This window comes from Macaca nemestrina, chromosome 14 (genome assembly GCF_043159975.1).
Source record: "Macaca nemestrina isolate mMacNem1 chromosome 14, mMacNem.hap1, whole genome shotgun sequence".
Lineage (NCBI taxonomy): Eukaryota > Metazoa > Chordata > Mammalia > Primates > Cercopithecidae > Macaca > Macaca nemestrina.
Genome location: NC_092138.1, coordinates 7,937,998 through 7,958,614, shown reverse-complemented (window position 1 = coordinate 7,958,614; position 20,617 = coordinate 7,937,998). Strand labels below are relative to the sequence as shown.

The 20,617-nt window shown below is 39.1% G+C and overlaps 1 protein-coding gene across 5 annotated transcripts in view; it reads right to left on the bottom strand.

Annotated features, from left to right (window-relative positions):
• The window catches only part of LOC139358083 (endogenous retrovirus group FC1 Env polyprotein-like), a 179,687-nt gene that overhangs the window by 142,474 nt on the left and 16,596 nt on the right, over positions 1 to 20,617 (bottom strand). The window contains exon 1 of one of the 5 annotated variants that reach the window (XM_071077567.1): positions 7,819 to 8,888. The exons of the other annotated variants lie outside the window; for them this stretch is intronic. The gene's annotated coding sequence lies outside the window, so the exon portion shown is untranslated. Of the gene's footprint in view, positions 1 to 7,818; positions 8,889 to 20,617 lie in introns of those variants that run through there. 5 annotated transcript variants of the gene reach the window in all.

Here is a 20,617-nt window from a genome sequence, read left to right as displayed (position 1 = left end):
TTTTCCATTCTGATATGCAACAGACCCAGAATTTCCACTTCTGCATCCTAACTAATCACAGAGTGTCATTGCTAATTGCACAGACCCAGCTCCTCACGTGGATACAATTTAGTTCATGTATGTTGGCAGACTCCTCATTACCTGGCTTTTGTCATATCCATGGCAGAGCAGAAATAACATGGGCTGTAAATTAAAGAAATGCCCTTTCAAAGACACATCTCACTTTAAAATTCCTCGATCTCGAACACAAAGCCTGTGAACTTTCCAAAGCCCCACACCAGTTGCTGTTGCATGAAGGAACACGTTATATCAGAGCTTTGTTTCTTCAGCAGAAGAAACAGAGAAGCCATTCCATCTGTGGAATGGGAACAATAAAATAAACTTTTCATATATTTTTGTGGGATTTTAAAGTAAAACACTTAACACTTTGCCTTCCTAGCCAACTGTACACGTTAAATAAATAATCGTCGTATTCTCTGCTGCGGGTTTGTTGTTGCTGTTATTGCTACGAAATCCTTTCAGAAAGCCATCCCCTTTGACAGCTTTCACATTCAGTGACTGGACTCATTCATGAGTCTGTTCACCTAAAATTATTCCCTAACTCTTAACACTAGTCATAACAATGACAAAGAATCCATCAATGCAGAATTAGTTTAATCATTAGAAAATTGTGGAACCTCTCCTTGTTCTTAGTTTTATTTTTATCTTTGAATCACAGCTGTTACTAATCACTCATATTTGTTACGATCATGTGTTTTTATCATCAACCTTATTGTATGACAGAAGAATCATAGCTATCAAGAAAATCATTTAAGCAGGAGAGAACAGTCTTGATGGAGCCACATGGCAAACAGTGACATGGTGCCCAGAGGACCAGAGGTGGCAGTGCAGGGAGCACCGCAGGGTAGACTTGGGCGAGACGGCAGCACCAGGCAGCCTGCCGGCTGCACCTGCTCCTCCTTTCCAGGTGGGCTTCAACACTAGTGGAAGGAGGCCCCAGGGAGCAGGCATGGCTGATCAGAGACCTGGGTTCTGCTTACAGCTCTTCCCTCCCACCTGAGAGGCTAGGTGAGTCAACACGCCCACTGAAGCCGGTATCTACCACCCACACTCCCTTAAAGGGCTGCGGTTGCTCTCATGATGGATAATATAAAACTGCCCTGAAAGAGATCAGGATGACACCAATATACTCGCTTCATATTGACACTGGTCCTATCAGAGCCCCAATTTCCAGGAATATAGAAGGTTGGGCCCAGACGGCTCTGGGAACACTGGACAGCCAGGGCTCACAGGCCAGCCAGGGGTGACAATTTTGAGAAAAATTCATTAATATGAATTATTAGTAATTCCCAGAAAATCATTTCCAAATAAAGGAGAAAAGGAAACTTGGATGGATGTTCCCTGCCAGGTTTTAAATAGCACTGCTCTTGAATTGTGTAGATTCTGTGGCATTCCAGTCAAATCATTTTCAGGAAAGCTGCAGCAGGATTCTTTCGAACCAAGAGTGGTGTGGAGCCTTTTCAAAAAATAAATAAAAGTCACAATTGAAGTGGTGATGTTAGCCACTTTGTCTCTTATTTTGCTGGGAATATGTCTAATGTTTGCCTATCAAGACAAAGCTGTTGGCATGCTTCTTTAAAATGTACCTTTCTGATACCAGCATGATAAGTGTTAGTCACAAAGGCATGTAGAATTTTACCAACTGTTTTTGCAAATCTTTAGAAACTCATGTGGCTTTAAAAAAAAAAAAAAAAAAAAAGCTCTGAGTGGAGTTAGGGGTGGTGTGACAACCAGAAAAAAATGACTCAGACACCATAGCCTCAGCCCTCCTGCAGCAAGAACTGGCCAATGCTTTGCCACATTGTCTCCTTCTCTCATTAGGGAATGCCCCTTGCCACAACTTTCTTTCTTTTATTACATCTGAAACTTTTACTACGTTTACTATTTTGTATTAACATAAATTCTATTACTCATGTGGTTATTATTCAGTTTTTTCTTATCTCTGAGTTAATTTTGACAGCACATCTTCTTCAAAACCATTAGTTTTATGCAGACTTGCCAGCTGATTCCTATAGGATTATACAAAAAAACCTTATATTGCTTTTTATTAGGTAGGTGAAAAAGTAATTGTGGTTGTTGCCATTACTTTCAATGTAATAAAAGCATTACATTTTGCATCAACCTAATAATTTGATTATTGCTGCAGATATTAATATATGACTTTTATTATTTCTGAAGTGTGGTTTTTCTTTCATTTTAAATGGCTTGTCAAAGGTTTTCTCTCCTTAATTATTTCAAGCAATATAAACAACCAAAATAGAAGTAACTTCGTATTTCTAACTAAAATTACCATTATATTCTATACAATTTCATAATTTGGGGTCTTCATCTATATGAAGTTTTTATTCTACTTTTTTCTGTTTATTTTGTTTTGGATTTCTTCTCATTGGCTCTGTTTATTCTTAGAGGACCATGGTGCTCCTGGCCTAGGTCCCAGTATAGTTGAGACCTGCTGGGGATGAGGAATGCCTGGAGATGCTGCCACTTTTGGCCAGAAAAATATAGATAATGACATCTAAATAGTAAATGGGTATACTAAATAGCAGCTGAGATATCTCTGAAGGGAGAAGTGGTGGAATAAAAATACAGCAGTCCGAACTACTTGAGATTCATCACAGAGACAATAAATTGAAGAAAAAAAGAAGAAAAGGTAGGAGGTATGGAGGATAAAATGAGAAAATACAACATAACTGCAAGAAAAAAACAATATTTTAAGAAGAGTATCTGACAATGTTCCAGAACTAATGAATAACATGAATCCTTGGTTTTAAAAAGGTATGCCAAGCCCCAAACAGAGTAAATAATACTAAGTCCATACCTAGACATATTGAAGCGTAACTGTGGAACATCAAAGTGAATGAGCCAATTATGTACAAAGGGTCATTAATTGGACAGACAGCTGACTGCCTTTTCAACAACAATGGAGGAAAATTTCAGTAGTTCAAAAATCTTTAAATCTCTGAGGAAAAATCTGTTAGCCTAGAATTTAAAAAGAGCAAGAGAAAAAAAGAACATTTTCGGATGTATGAAGACTTAAGAAGAATACAGAAAAAGTTGAGCACATAGTGGAGAGTAGAACAGTGCTTATCAGAAGCTGGGGTTATTAGCAGGGAGCAGAGGATGGGGAGATGTTTGTCAAAGGATATATGATCACAGATAAAAGGAATACATTTCAACAGATAGGCTGTACCATAAGGTGACTAAAGTTAATGATGATATAATGTATGCTTGAAAAATGTGAAAAGAATGGATGTCATGTGCTGTCACCAGAAACATAATAACCATTGTGGTAATGTATTTGTTGATGATCAGATTTAACCATTCCACAATGTATACGTGCTTCAAAGCATCATGTTGTACATGGTAAAAATGTACAATGCTATCTGTCCATTTTTTTAAAAGTGCAAGGGTAACCTAGGTACGGAACAATCAGACTATTCTAGAATAAGAGGCAACTTCTGGTTTAATGCTTACTGAGTAAACTATGGAATGCGCAGGAAAAAAGGAAGAAAGGAAACTTTATCCAAAAGAAGATATGGAAAGAGAAAACAATCAATCAAACAATGCAACGGGGAAGAGAAAAAAGGATATTAAAAGAAAACCCACCATATATGACAGTTAAGTTGGGGTATATTGAAATCACCGTAAATAGAAATGCACTCAAGGTCCTCTATTGAAAGACAGAAAACATTTTACTGGATATATTAAGTGTAGCTATGAGCTGGTTGAAGGAGCCCTGTTATATACATATACAGAGAAAAAATAATAAAGTGGTGGAATAAAAATACTATATCAGTACTGACCAAAAAACCAGTACGGTAATGTTAATAACAGACAAAATAGATTTTATGTCAAAAAGCAATAACAATCACTACATAATAATACATGGAAAAAATCCACCATTAGTCACATTTATATGCACTTAATATTCACAACCTTTAAATACATACAGCAAAACCTGCCAGAAATTCAAGGAGAAATGGACAAATCCGTAATCATAATAGGAGATTTTTAATGGATTAATTTCAGAAATGGGTAGAAAAATCAGAATACATTGGAAATAGTATAGACTTTTGGGATAGCAAAATCAGTAAGTTTGGTTTGATGAAAATGTACATCACAAAGTACTCTAATAAATGAAAATATACAATATTTTAAGTACGTAAAGATTTTTAATAAATATTGGCAAAATATTCTTAAAATGAAACTTAACTGAGCAATTAAAATGAATAAGCTAGAGATTCCTGGATCAACATGTACAAATTTCCAAAACAATTTGAAAAGAGTAAGTTGTACAATGTCCACACTCTATGACATTATTTATATAAAAGATAAAAGCCTGCAAAAGAATGCAGTGCATTCTTGTGTACATATACATATATATGTGCATGTATGTGTGTATGCCTATAGATGTAAAAAGGATATAAACATATGCATGAAGTTCATGATAGTGGTTATACATGGGGATAGAAAAAATGGAGGTGGATCTCCGATAGAAACACTATGAGCCTCAATTTTATATCTAGTTTTAATATCTGTAAAATCTAAAACAAAACAAATACAATTTTATATTAAGATTTTGTGATTTGGTGGAATGTAGATACAAGTTTATGTTTTTCTATTCATATTCTCATCAACAGCATGTATACTTATATAATTCTACGCTATTCATTATGTACTATTTATGCTTGTCTAAATGCATGCTTATCATAAAAATTCCTTGAGAAGCCTGAAATGGTCAAGTTATAAGATAAAAATAAAAACTATCTTGCAAACAAGGAAATATCTGGACTTTGAATGATTAACTTAGTTATTTTTTGCAATTCTATTGAACTCAGTGAATTCCAAGTTCTTTATCTTCTATCTCTACCTGAATGAAAATTTGATTTTCCAACCAGCATCAATGTTAAGCATGCAACTGTAATGTTCTTTTAATTTTCTTCTGTGTATGAGTCCGTTTCTCACACTGCTATAAAGACATACTGGAGGTTGAGTAATTTACAAAGAGGTTTAATTGACTCATAGTTACACGTGGCTGAGCAGGCCTCAGGAAACTTACAATCATGGCAGAAGGCCCCTCTTCACAGGGCAGCAGGAGAGAAAAAGAGAACCATCAGGAGAAATGTCAGACACTTATAAACACCATCAGATCTTGTAAGAACTTGCTCATTATCACGAGAACAGCATGGGGGAAACCACCCCCATAATTCAATTATTTCTGCCTGGTCCCACCCTTGGCACTTGGGGATTATTACAATTCAAGGTGAGATTTGGGTGGGGACAACAGAGTTCCCATACCATTATGAGAACATAAAATTTAAGAAGTGGAACAAAGTCAGTTAACGTTTATTGTTTCTGAAAGTAAACTTTCATGTTCATCCCCTTTGAGACAAACAGTCAAACAGGTAAAGAGAGGGCTAGATGGAGCTTGCCGCTCACCAGCTGGAGTGTGCTTCGTAGTGCCCAATTTAGAGACAGCAGGTTCCTATGTTGAAAGCTTTCTGTGCGTTTCAGAGAGATGTTTATAATTAGCCAGTGCTAGGGCAGCAGCAGCCCCATTCCACATCGTGATGTGGTAGTGGGGCCAAGGTTTTATCAGTCTTCAGTATTTCTGGAAGATTTCAATTTAGAACACTGAGAAATGATTTTTCTCCCCTTGTGATTGAATTCATTTCCCCAATTAACAAATATTGATCAGTGAAAATTACATAAGTTCAGTAAAATGCACTTTTTGTACTTTAATTATGGAGCTATTATGTCTCCTCCTATGAAAATACCTTGTTTCCTCTCAATATTACATTGAATCTCCTCGTTTCCCAAAATAAGATTTCCCTACTAAAATATCAAAAACTAAATTTCCAACATGTGAATGAACAAAGCCAGCTAAGGATAATAGTTGGAGCTGGATATGATAAGGCAAAAATGTCTGGTCTGGGTAATCAATCTTATTACCAATTCTACTAAAATCCCAGACTTGATCGATCATTAGCATTTACTGCGGATTCTTTGTTGCCACTTGAAACTACCTGAATGAGAACCTCTGAGTGGTGGGAACCACGAATTTTCATTTTTAATAAGGTGCTGAGAACAATCTTGGTGATTGTCTATGTTGGCCATGGTTTTCACCTAGACAATGTGTAAATTAATTTGATTGTGCTAATCATTACACAATGTACATGTATATCAAATCGCCATGTTGTATACTTTAAATATATGCAATTCTTTATTTGTGAATTAAATATATCCTTAAAATCTCAGTGTTCAGGGCCATGATTACATCAATTAAATTGGAAGTGCTGGGAACGGAACCCAGGCACTGGCAGTTTCAAAGTCCTTCAAGTGATTCCAGGGTTATACAAAGACTAAGAATCATTATACTGGTTCAAAAACATTTTTTAAATGCCCAACTATAGTTTGGGTTGCAAGGACAAGAAGGCTTATCTACCTCCAATGCAGGGCAAATAACAATAAAGTATTTAAATTATCTATTTAAAAAAGCGTTGTTTTTCAACTTTTTATCCTGTCTCCTAATCCCAACAACAGGATGTTTCACTATTCCTTGTACAGTTTCTTATGAAGATGCATTAAAAAGTTACCACTCATTTTCTGTTATATATATTAATAGCCGCATAGTCTATAACTAGGTTTCTCCTAAAAGGAATAAGACATGCTAATTTTTTTTTCTGTCAATAATTATGCTTCAGCTGAAAAATTAAATTGTTAAAATAAAAATTAAGCATTTGCAAAACTGTTTATAAGGAAGATTCAGAGATATGCAAATATCTAGGCACAATTTGATATCATGTTCATGTTAAAGTATAACTTTCAAAAGTAAAAAAAAAAAAAAAAAAAAATGACCATCATACAAATATAAGATGAATGCAGGGCCAGGAGAGGTGGCTCATGCCTATCATCTCAGCACTTGGAGAGGCTGAGTCAAGAGGATCACTGAGCCCAGGAATTTGAGACCAGCCTGGGTAACATAGTGAGACACCATCTCTAAAAAAAAAAAAAAAAAAAAAAATTACCTGGGCATGGTGACTCACGCCTATAGGCCCAGCTACCCAAGAAGCTGAGGTGGGAGAATCACTTGAGCCCAGGAGGTCGAGGCTGCAGCGAGCTGTGATCATGCCACTGCACTCCAGCCTGAGTAACAGAGCAAGACCCTGTCTCAAAACACAAAGAAACACAAAAAGACACGAATGGATATCAAAGATTTTATTCAACTTGTTAATTGATGAGGGAGTCAGTAAGATTATAAAGCTGGTTCAAAGAGTATTTAAAGAGGCAGGTTTTATACCCAATTTAAAATAATGTTAGTCTAAGTTTGTTAAATTGGATAGAAAACTGACTAAAATCCCACTGGTCCACAGTCTGTAACCTTGGGATGTATGTTATTAAGCTGGGGACCATTTGCTAGCAATGAGTCACACAAGGTCTATTCCTCCAGAGAAGCCCTTGTGGGGCCTGTTAAATTGCCCCCAAAGGACAATGAGAGACAAACACTCACATTTTTGTCTTATGGTCATGTTGTAAGTAATTTTTAAAATACTCTGTATATCAGCCACTACTTAACTATATTTTCCTTAAGCAACTTTAAATGAAGACATTTTACAAAGTTAAAATACAGATGCTCATACATCACTAGGTGAGGACTACACTCCCTCCCTTTGGGTCCTGACTTGGCCTTAAACTTCCCAGCATAGCCTAAGAAAGTCACTACCCAACACGAGTCAGACCGGGCACAGGTGACCTAACCTCCTTTCCGTGTGAGTATTAAGGTGCGCCTTTGCTCCTGGGTGGAAATATTTCCTGGTGCCACATGGAGTTCAATGGAGCTGACACAGCCTTCCTGCTGCCACTCAACCTGAGAAAGCTCATGCCTATAAGGGCTGATCTCAGGGAGGCGACTCCAGGTTTGTTCCTCAGTCCTCCAAGAGCCACCTCCCGCTTTATATGGCTCAAAAAACTGAGGAAACAGAAAGAACACGCCAGACTCTGAATCAGCGTGCTGCCTGCCTTCCGCTCCAAGCTTCCTGATGGGCGGGCAACAGGCGTACAAAACAATTCAGTTTCCTTAGTAACAGTTTAGAATGATTGAAACGCTACTGTATTAATTAGGTTGCACTTACCTAGTCTGTATGAGTTAAAGATAATTTAATACTTAGGACCAGAGTAGTTTTTGTTTTTATTTATTTTTATTTTATTTATTTATTTATTTATTTGAGACACAGTCTCCCTCCGTCGCCCAGGCTGGAGTGCGGTGGCGCGATCTAGGCTCACTGCAAGCTTGGCTTCCTGCGTTCACGCCATTCTCTTGCCTCAGCCTCTCCAGCAGCTGGGACTACAGGCGCAAGCCGCCATGCCCGGCTAATTGTTTTTTTGTTTGTTGTTGTTTGTTTGTTTTGAGACAGAGTCTTGCTCTGTCACCCAGGCTGGAGTGCAGTGGTGCGATCTTGGCTCACTGCAAGTTCGGCCTCTTGGGTTCATGCCATTCTCTTGCCTCAGCCTCCCCAGCAGCTGGGACTACAGGCGCAAGCCGCCATGCCCGGCTAATTTTTTTGTGTTTCTTTTGTTGTTGTTGTTGTTGTTGTTGCTGTTTTTTTGTTTGTTTGGAGACAGAGACTCACTCTGTCGCCCAGGCTGGAGTGCAGTGGCGCGATCTCGGCTCACTGCAAGCTCCGCCTCGTGGGTTCACGCCATTCTCCTGCCTCAGCCTCCCAAGTAGCTGGGACTACAGGCGCACGCCACCTCGCCCCGCTAACCTTTTTTGTATTTTTAGTAGAGACGGGGTTGCACCGTGTTAGCCAGGATGGTCTCAATCTCCTGACCTCGTGATCCGCCCACCTAGGCCTCCCAAAGTGCTGGGATTACAGGCGCGAGCCACCGTGCCTGGCCTGCTTTTATTTTTTAACTTAATCCAACCTATTCTTTCCTTACTGTTTGCATGCATTATCTCTATTGATTTAATTCATTTTAGGGGCAGATTATTCATTGCCCCACAGTGAATATTACATTTTAACGGTGCAAGCTAAAAATAAAATCCTAATCCCCCAACCGAATGAACAGACGTCCCTGTTGACCAAGGAGACCCCAGAAAATCTAAGGTGAATTAAATCTTATAATTTCTATGTTAACATTAATGATGGGAGCTTGTGCCTAAACTCCAAAAGGTGGAAAGTGTAACAAGGCATGGTCTGATTGCCCTTCCTGTCATGGCCAGGAATTCAGTTTTTAAGGTTTTTCTGGGGTCTCCTTGGCCAACAGGGAGTCTGTTCAGTTGGCTGGGGGCTTAGGGTTTTATTTTTAGTCTACACCATTAAAATTAAATATTAAACAGACTCTTTGTGGCGATAAGACAGCAAATTGTAAAAAAGACCTAAAGCCATGCAAGGAAAGAGTTGAGTCATGCCCTGCAAACCATAAAATCTTGTTAAATGGGTTTTTTAATTAATCGAGTATAATGTGGCTTACTTTCCAACCTGACTCTAGGATAACATCATATGGCAGAAAGCAGACCCCGTATCTTAACTTAAGCACTTCTTGCTACTGACTTGAAGTCTTCGGACAAAGCTTAACTCTTTCAACCAACTGCCAACTAAAGAATCTCTAAAACCCACCTATACCTTCCAAGCCCCCATTTCAAGATGCTCTGCCTTTTTGGGCTTAACCAATGTATGCCTTTCATGTATTGATATATAATTTTCCCTACAATTTCTGTCTCCCTAAAATGCATGAAACCAAATTGTAACCCCACTGCCTAGGGAACACTTACTCAAGGCTTTTCAGTTTGTGTTTTCTCTAGGCTGCAGTCACTTACATTGGCTCAGAATAAACTCTTTAAAATATTTCACAGTGTTTGGTTTTTTCATTAACAATGGAGACCCATTGGAAACTAAAAAGGTGGAGAATTTCCTCTTAATGTGAGGTGGACCTAAAGAGAAGTATTTCAGCAGCAGCCCCGAACTTCCTTTGACAGACACCCCTACCACACCCTCACCTGTATCTCTCACTCTCGTCCCCTTTTCTCCTGCCTTCCTCCACCACCTGCACTCTTCCTTGTCTCTCAGTCTGATCCTTGTTTCCCCTAGCACCCCTTCTTTCTCTTTTCCACTGTCACTCCCAGCTGCCCTTCCTGGGACTCCTCTCCCTGCTGTTGCTTCACCTTCTCCAGTTTTGACATCCCCTTCTCCTCCTCACTCCAATATCTCCTCTCACTTCCCTGCCCTTTCTGCTCAGATGAGCTCCCTTCCTGGACCTGTGCTGCTTCTTCCCAGGCCCCATCTGGACCCGCCCCGTTCCTCCACTCTCTTGCCTCCTCCCCAGCCTTGCCAGCAGGCAGGCAGTTCACTCAGACTTCCCATCCAGGCTTGATTTACTCAGACGTCTGATGGTTATGTCACTGGACAACTTCTCTGAATCATCTTACTACTATGAAAAAGTATAGCCAGGTGCGGTGGCTCATGCCTGTAATCCCAGCACTCTGGGAGGCCGAGGCAGGCAGATCACCTGAGGTCGTGAGTTCAAGACCAGCCTGAACAACATGGAGAAACCCCATCTCTACTAAAAACACAAAAAATTAGCCGGGCATGGTGGTGCTTGCCTGTAATCCCAGCTACTCAGGAGGCTGAGGCAGGAGAATCGCTTGAACCTGGGAGGCAGAGGTTGTGGTGAGCTGAGATCACACCACTGCACTCCAGCCTGGGCAACAAGAGTGAAGCTCCGTCTAAAGAAAAAATAAAAGAAAGGAAAAAAGAAAAAGCATAAATTTACAGATTTCTCTACTAATCAAAGGGCAACATACCAGTGTTCCTTGTTTTAGGCCTGGTTCTGACTAATAGTAACACCTCATCAGAACTGGTAAAGTCGCAAAACTACTAGGAAACCCACTAGCCTAGGATAGAATAAAAATCTGACCCTCAGTGATAAAGAATTGACTTAAGACTTCTAGGAAGGGTACCAACACAGACGCCCACTTGCAAATCTCCTTAAAATGAGTTCTGAAGAAGATAATTTCCTCTACTTTAACTAGGAAATGGCTAAAACCTCATACTGGCAATTTCTCAGCACATTGCACCTGATACAATAATGCTTTGAAGCAAATGGAAAGAAACTGTTTGGAGCTGATAAAATCCTCATGATGCCAAGCATAAGCTCAATGGGTCCCCGAAGCCACCCCTACTCTGGCAGTGGGAGCTCTCCGGTGTTTAAGAAAATAATCACTATTGATGCTTGTCAAGGGACTGAAAGGCAAACTTTATTCCAGGGACTACTATAGTGGGGCTTTGCAGTGAAGAGAGAGATTGGACTCAACTCTGAATACAACAAGGAAAACTTGCGGGTGTATAGAAAAGGATCAAAGTGTGGGTGGGGGTGAATGGAAAATTATTAAGAGGGTGGGGTAATGCTTTGCTAAACTGACCTAGCAGGATCTATCTGAGAGCAGACCCAGGGTAACCAGGGATCACCTGGAGGTAGTGAGCATGAGGAATTTGATCAGATGTGGATAGTGATGTAAATCCAAAAGTCTCTGAGCCAAGTCTCAATCAATCTAGAAATTTTATTTTTCTAAGGTTAAGGATGTACCTGTGACACAGCCTCGGGAGTTTCTGATGACTTGTGCCCAAGTTGGGGGTACAGCTTAGTTTTATACATTTTGAGGAGACATGAGACATCAATCAATTATGCGTCATTTTAGGCAGACGTCAATAAATTATGGGTAACACGTTCATTGTTTTAGTTTGGAAAGACAGGACAACTCAAAGTGGGAACTTCCAGGGGATAGATAGATGAGAGACACTTGCATTCTTTTAAGTCTTTGATCAGCCTTTCGCTGAATCACAGTTTACATGTGAGAGAAGGGGTAGAGAAATAGTCACTTAAGCCTTAGTCTGGCTCAGTGAATCTGCATTTTTGCATAAACGATAGGACAGAGGAATAATCAGATATGCACTTGTCTCGGGTGAGCAGAAAGATGACTTTAAGTTCTGTCCTTTGTACCATACCTGTGAAGATAAGCTATCAATTTACATTGACAGGCCAGGCATGGTGGCTCATGCCTGTAATCCCAGCACTTTGGGAGGCCAAGGTGGGTGGATCGCAAGGTCAGGAGTTCGGGACCAGCCTGGCCAACACGGTGAAACCGCATCTCTACTAAAAATACAAAATTAGCCGGGCGTGGTAGCACGCTCGTGTAATCCCAGGTACTTGGGAGGCTGAGGCAGGAGAATCACTTGAACCCAGGAGGCGGAGGCTGCAGTGAGCTAAGATCGCATCATTGCTCTCCAGCTTGGGCAAAAAGAGAGAAATTGTCTCAAAAAAAAAAAAATTTTTTTTTGACATTGACAGTGACATTCAACAGAACTGTTTTAAGGTAAAGACTGTGAGGCCCACAAGGAGTTTCATTGTGGGCAAATTGTGAGGGAGACATGGAGCTTTTTTACCTTTGCAACTATCCTATTTAGGAAGAAAATGGGCGCGGTGGCTCAAGCCTGTAATCCCAGCACTTTGGGAGGCCGAGGCGGGTGGATCACGAGGTCAGGAGATGAAACCATCCTGGCTAACCCGGTGAAACCCCGTCTCTACTAAAAAATACAAAAAACTAGCCGGGCGAGGTGGCGGGCGCCTGTAGTCCCAGCTACTCGGGAGGCTGAGGCAGGAGAATGGCGTGAACCTGGAGGCAGAGCTTGCAGTGAGCTGAGATCCGGCCACTGCACTCCAGCCCGGGTGACAGAGCGAGACTCCGTCTCAAAAAAAAAAAAAAAAAAAAAAAGGAAGAAAATGGGGGCAGGTTTGCCTGATGTGTTCCCCAGCTTGACTTTTCCCTTTGGCTTAAGTGATTTTGGGGGTCCCAAGATTTACTCTCTTTTCACAGGGATCAGATTTTGATGGTGGCAGATTCTGGCTAAATGGGCTTGACAGAATTACTGCTAACACTGGGCTACTGAGTACATATCCAAAGATGAAGTCCAGTTGAAAACAAGCTGAGAGGACCCTGAGGTGAGTCTGGTCAAGAAGATAATCTTTGTCAGGAGTCAAACGCAATATGTGAACAGGGAATGGGCACCCATTAGAGAAGGACACCTTAGTTCAGATGCGCAGTGAGTGAACTCAGGGAGGGACGGGAAAGGAGCAAGTTTAAATTAGTCTGTCTCTTAAAATTAACTTCAAAAGTGGGACTGGAGCCAAGTCAACAATCCAGCTGCTGACCAAAGGCGGCCCTGCAAAAGCAAGTGCTCACTGACCCACTCAGCAAAAACCCTGTGAACTGTGAGCAATTGCTGTAAACTAGACTGTACACACGCAACCTGCTCCACTGAAAGTGGGGTCAAAAAGAGCCCACACCCAAAAGCAATTGGTTATACAAAGAGAAGCTTAGACTCTCCAGTGTTTACAGAAAATGATAAGAAAGAAGGAAACATTTGTCACCCATCCCACTGGCAAAAATTAAAATCATTAATGAGCCCTAATAATAGAAAGCATGCAGGCACTAGTACTCTTGTCACAAAGTATTAGTGGTTCTGTAAATGGTAGAAAAACATTGGGAAGCAGTATTACCCCGTGCACCACGTTATGAAACAGGCTTGCCGTTTATAGAATAATTTCACTCTCAGAATTGTCCTTAGAAATTAATTTCACATGAGTTTATAGAAACAAGTGCATGAATACTTATTGCATCTATGAATACGGAAGTGCTTATACAGCGGACTCTGCATTTGTCTGCGGAATATACTAGGTAGCTGTTGCAGAGAAACAGGCAGATATTTTTAAATCAAACAAAATATCTTGCTAAGACATATTGTAAACTGGAGAGTTGTAGAATAATATATATTCATGTAAAATGCATCTGTAGATGCATAAATATGTACGCACATGCATCAAAATAAAAGAGGGTGATGCCAACCAAATTTGTGACTATGAAAACTTCCAGGCAGACTAAAGTGAGAATTGAAGAGGAAATGTCTACTTTTCTATATTTTTCTTTTGTTTATGGATTTTTTGCATATTTTATAAAACTAAAACACATTCATGAATGACATTTATGATAAAAAGGGAAGAAACATAGCAGAAATTGACTGTAGAAAAAGAGGTTTGACAAATTCATCACTTCTTTTTTCAAAACCTAATAAAACAAATCACAATACTAATCAGAATAAAAGATAATAAAAATATACAAAACATAAATAACAAACCTAAAACATTTGAAGATTTAAAATAACTGAAGTTCAGAAGCTATTAAACTATTTTAACAGAGTGCTTTGTAGAAAGCTATAATAAATAGCAAACTTATTTTGCACCTGTTATGTGCCAAGAACTGGTTATGTGTTTTACAAATATTAATTTCTGAAAACTCTTTAAGATAAGTGTCATTGTCCCATTTTACAGATGAGGAAATTGAGGCACAGAGAGTTTAAATAATTACTGTGATGCCACAGAGTTGCAGTAATGAAGCTTGGACGGAATGCTGTAAACATGGCTCCAGAGGCCTTGATCAGAAGCTCTGTTTTCCACCAAATCCCCCAGCACAAATCAACAGTCAGCTCTATACTTAATTATGAAACATGAAATGCTTTTCCACTATCATTAGTAGCAACCCAAAGGTTCCCAGCCATATACCAGTAAACTCTAACAAGAGAATAAAAAAGAGGGGGCAATGTTAGAAGACAATAAAGTGGTCATTCTTTGCAAATGAAAGAATGGAATAACCGGGGGAAATCTGAAACCACTGAGAGTGTGACAAGCCAGAAGTTAGGTTATAATGTGACAAAATTAATACATAAAATTCAAAGTTTCTTCCATATCACCAGTACAGTTAGAAAATAAAACAAAAGGTTGGCCCAGTGTGGTGGCTCAAGCCTGTAATTCTAGCACTTTGGGAGGCCAAGGCAGGCAGATCACCTGAGGTCGTGAATCACGAGGTCAGCAGTTCGAGACCAGCCTGGCCAACATGGTGAAACCCCGTCTCTACTAAAAATACAAAAAATTAGCTGGGCATAGTGGCGGGCGCCTGTAGTCACAGCTACTTGGGAGGCTGAGGCAGGAGAATGGCTTGAATTCAGGAGGCGGGTTCAAGCCACTGCACTCCAGCCCAGGCGACAGAGTGACCAAAAAAAAAAAAAAAAAAGAAAATGTATTAAAAAAGCAAAACTCAAGAAAATGAAATGGAATTTAGCTATGTACAGAAATTATTAGCGATGTGAATATGTGAGTCAGTAATGACATTAAATTCTGTCTATAGAAAAGGTAGACTTTAAAGTGAATCTTAAAAAGGACAAAGTGATTGACACTTAAAAGGCGTGACTTAACTACATCCCTGAACAAAGTTCAAAAATATTTTTATAAACACCACCACCAGCCATTCAACAGCATACATCCATCATGTTCAACAACTAATCAAATATTAGAAAGATAGGACTCATACATTTGAGAAAATCAATCAGCAGAAATAGATCCCAAAGTGATTCAAACAATACACTTAGCATTAAAACATGAATGCGAAGGACATTAAAACAGATATAAATGTATTCCATATGATCAAAAAAGTTGGAAAACACGAGCACCATGAGGTAGGGAATGGTACATGCAAAATAAGCCCCAAACAAACTTCTAGAAATGAAATACAATATCTAAAATATCTAAAATGAAAAGTATACTTGATGGAATAAACAGCGTGAGACACTATAGACAAAAAGATGCGTGAACCTGGAGACACAGGAATAAAAACTACCCAAAATGACACACAGAGATCAATAAAAGATCAGAAAAAATATCAGTGAGCAGTGGGACAGCACAAGTGACAAAGCATGTGAGTAACTGGAGTCTGGACAAGGTTGGGTACTGGATATTTAAAGAAATAATGGCCAATTATTTTTATAAATATGATGAAAACTGTTAAAACCAAAGTTCCAAGATACCTAAAAGCATCCAAGCAGAAGAAACAAGAAGAAAGCCATATCAGGCACCTCATAATAAAATTGTTGAAAACTTGATTTAAAAAAAGAAAATATTAAAAGCAGCTGTAGAAAAAGGACATATTACATAAACGGGCAAAAAGATTTTTTACATAACAGAAAATAAAATGTCTCATTAGAATAAAAGTAAAGCAGAAGAAAATGAAGCAACATTTTAAAAGTAACAAAAGAAGAAAATGATCTTTAAATTCCATACATAGAAAAATATTTTTAAAACACAAAGGCAAAATAAAACCTTTGAGACATACAAAATCTAAGAGAACTAATTGCTAGCATATCTGCAGTACAAGAAATATTAAAGGAAGCCCTTCAAAGTCACAAGACATTATAATAGACAGAATGAAGAAAATCAGAAATCGCAAGTATATGGTTAAATACACAATTTTTTTCTCATTTTAAAATCTGTTAAGGCAATTGTTTAAAGAAAAAATAATGGGAAGCCTCGCAAACTGTTGGTGGGTATGTAAATTAGTATACATATTATGAAAAATAGTATGGAGGTTCCTCAAAAAATTAAAAACAGAACTACCATATAATCCAGAAATTCCCCTACTGGGTATATACTCAAAGGAAAGGAAATCAGTACCTAAAAGTGGTATCTGCATTCCCATATCTTTGCAGCACTATTCACAAAAGGCAAGAGATGGAGTCAACCTAAGTGCCCTTCAATGGATGAAGGGATAAAGAAATTGTGGGCTGGGCACCGTGGCTCTCACCTGTAATCCCAGTACTTTGGGAGGCCGAGGCAGGTGGATCATGAGGTCAAGAGACCGAGACCATCCTGACCAACATGGTGAAACCCCATCTCTAGTGAAAATACAAAAATTAGCTGGGCATGGTGGTGCGTGCCTGTAATCCTAGCTACTCAGGAGGCTGAGGCAGGAGAATCACTTGAACCCGGAGGCAGAGGTGGCAGTGAGCCAAGATTGTGCCACTGCACTCCAGCCTGGTGACAGAGCAAGATTCCATCTCAAAAAAAAAAAAAAAAAAAAACAGAAATTTTGGTATATATACACAGTGGAATACTATCCAGTCATCAAAAGGAAAGAAATCCTGTTGTTTTTGACAACATAGATGAACCCAGAGGATATCATGTTAAGAGAAATAAGCCAGGCACAGAAAGACAAATACTGTATGATCTCACTTATGTGGAATCTAAAAACATTGATCTCATACAAGTAGAGAATAGAATGGTGGTACCAGGATCTGGGGTGTTCGATGATAGTGGTTGGTGTTGGGGGCAGAGAGATGAGGAAATGTTGGTCAAAGAATCCAAAATTTTACTTAGATAAGAGGAATAAATTTAAGAGAACTATTGTACAATATGCTGACTATAGTTAGTTAACCATAGATCGTACTGTTGAAAAATGCCGAGAGAGGGGTGTGATATGTTCTCACCACAAAAATGATACCTCTGCTATATTAAATGATATGAATATGGAAAGTTAAGTTAAATAAGATGTGCATGACACTAAATTTATATTAAAATTTTAAATGGCAACTATAATATATATATTTTTTTGAGTCAGAGTCTTGCTGTGATGCCCAGGCTGGAGTGCAGTGGCGAGATCTTGGCTCACTGAAAACTCTGCTTCCGGGGTTCAAGTGATTCTCCTGCCTCAGCTTCCCAAGTAGCTGGGACTACAGGTATGCACCACCATGCCCAGCTGATTTTTGTATTTTTAGTAGAGACGAGGTTTTACCGTATTGGCCAGGCTGGTCTCGAACTCCTGACCTCAAGTGATCTGCCAGCCTCAGCCTCCCAAGGAGCTGGGATTACAGGTGTGAGCCACCGTACCCAGCCAACTATAATAACTTTTAAGTTATTCTATTGGTAAGCTGAATCACATAATCAAAATTATGTATTTAGCTTTGGTTTGCTCATTGCATATGACCACAATTGTGTTTGAAAATGTATTCAATCTAGTAATGACAGCAGTAGAAAGGGAATTTGGCTAGCAGGTATGAGACTGCTTTCTAAGCACATCTCTGCAAACGACTCACTCTTGCTACTTTACCAAACAAATGGTAATTTTATCACACTAAATCATATATCAAAATAGCCTAAAAGCTATAATTGTTATATGAATGCAAATTATATTATCATTAATTTTACTATTAAGAACATAATTTTACATAAATTGGGTCTGTTCACTGTTTTTATACGTACACATTTCCAAACAAGTGCAATTAATATGGCAGTCATTTGATGAGGCCCATGTTAGCGGTGGGATAAATTTTCCATTGTGTTTTTCTATCATTAGGTAATAACTTCAAATTGTCCATTTGGAAGATAAAAGTGTAGAGCATTCCACAAGTATTTGGGCCAAACGAGTAGCTTTTATTTCTTTTTTATTTGTTTTATATTTTGGTATTTTCTGCCTCTTTAGATTTGGAACACAAGTTAGACTGATGAAAGTATTAATAGCTACCATTTATTAATTGGCATTATATTATGACAATAAAATGATGTCCATAATAGCAAAATGAATAATAACAATAATAACAATACATACAATGTGTTCATATAACAGTTATAGCTTTCAGGCTACTTTGATATATGATTTTGTGTAATAAAATTACCATTTGTTTAGTAAAGTAGAAAGTCCTTTGGAGAGATGTAATTAAAGCTGTCTGCATTTAAACCCTGACTCTGTCATTCACTAGCCTTGCAATGTTACAAAGTTGTTAATTTCTTAGCCTCACTTTCCTCATCGGTAAAATGTGAATAAACACATCTAGCACAGTAGGGGATGGTGAGGCTTTAATAAAGTAGTTCATATTGAACTTTTTAGAAGATTCCCAGTACATAGTAAGGACTTAAACTATTCCTTCTGTTACCCTCCATCATATTAATAATTGTTGTGGAGTAAATTACTTGAAAACACTCTGTACTGCATGTGTATAAGGGCATTCTAATAAGCACTTTAGTGGTGATTAATCCATTTAGGAAGTATCCCTTCTCTGAATCAATACCTTAAGCTTAGATAATTCACACAGTGGTGCCCAAACTAATTTCTTAGTTGGCGCAATTGCTGTCCTTTTGCAGCGTGATTGGAAAGAGTAGTATGGCAGAGCTTGCCACCTTTGCACACATAGGACCTAAGAAACAAGGTCCTGGGCTGACCCTGCTGCTTTCACTTCAGTTTGCATTTTGCCGCCAGACCCAGGTGTAAGTCCTGCCTGCTGAGCTTGACATCAGCATCCAGGACATTTTCTCTGAGAAGAGCCTTTCATGACAAGTGTCTCTGAGGTTCTGATGGCAGTGGGCATGGCTCCTGCACGTGTGTGTGTTTGGCAGGATGTGCACCAAAACCTGCTTCCACTGTGATTTACTTATTGGTGGCCAAGGCTGTAGAGATAGAACCGCTATATGATGACACCTACTGATACCAAAATAACTTGACATTTGCCACAGCACCAAATTTTGTGGGGCCATCTTGCCCCACTTTGCCAGGCTCTGTGACAAGCACTTTGCTTACAGTGTGTCAGTGACTTTTCTTTTTCTTTCTTTTTTTTTTTTTGAGACGGAATCTCGCTCTTGTTGCCCAGGCTGGAATGCAATCTCGGCTCACAGCAATCTCCACCTCCTGGGTTCAAGTGATTCTCCTGCCTCAGCCTTCTGAGTAGTTGGGATTACAGGCACCAGCCGCCGCATCCAGCTAACTCTTGTATTTTTAGTAGAGACAGGGTTTCTCCATGTTGGCCAGGCTGCTCTCGAACTCCCGACCTCAGGTGATCCACCTGCCCCAGCCTCCCAGAGTGCTGGGATTACAGGCATAAGCCACCGAGCCCAGCCATCTCACTGACTTTTCATGAAGATTTCATAAGATTCCTCATCTTACAGATGGGGAATCTACAGGTCAGGAAGACAAGCAGCCCTTCTCGCAAGGAAACCATGTTAGTGACAGCACTTGGACCCAGGAGGTCTGACCAGAAACCCCAACCCCTGGATCAATACCCTATGTTTTCCCAATGCAAACAGTTCATTGGCTATTTTATAGACCCTTAAACATTAGTGATTGCAAAAGTCCTGCACTAATGTTAAACAGATTATATGGTACAGATAGATCAGCTGCTATGTTTCCATGAAATCCTTTTATTTTAGGAAGTGCATGCTCTTTGAACACATTTTATTTGTTTCCCCCAAATGTTACTTGGTACTGATTCATGTAGCACATTCATTCAGCCTTCACTGTTGCTATTGTTATCTGGCTCCTTGGAGTTGTTTCATAGTTTGAATTACATACTATTCTTAGTAAAATGCTTGTTAAATAGTTGAAAGAGTTTTTTTTTTTTCTAATTTAAATATTTGGAAGCAAAATAGAATACTTCTTGGCCCATTATTAAACAATTAACTCAAGTAGAATATATTTGGAATTCCCTCCCACTGTTTTGTTTAAACACCCAGCTTTATGCTGCAAGGAAGAAAATGGTAAGTTTTGCTTTTATACTCTCTTGTACATAAGAGAACTCTATGGTGCATTTTCATAATAGCCTAACCCAAATTTTCTTGGCCAATCTTCCTAGACTTATCATGACAATCCGATCTTTTTAGCTCTCTGCCTTTGCTGGATGATTCTATG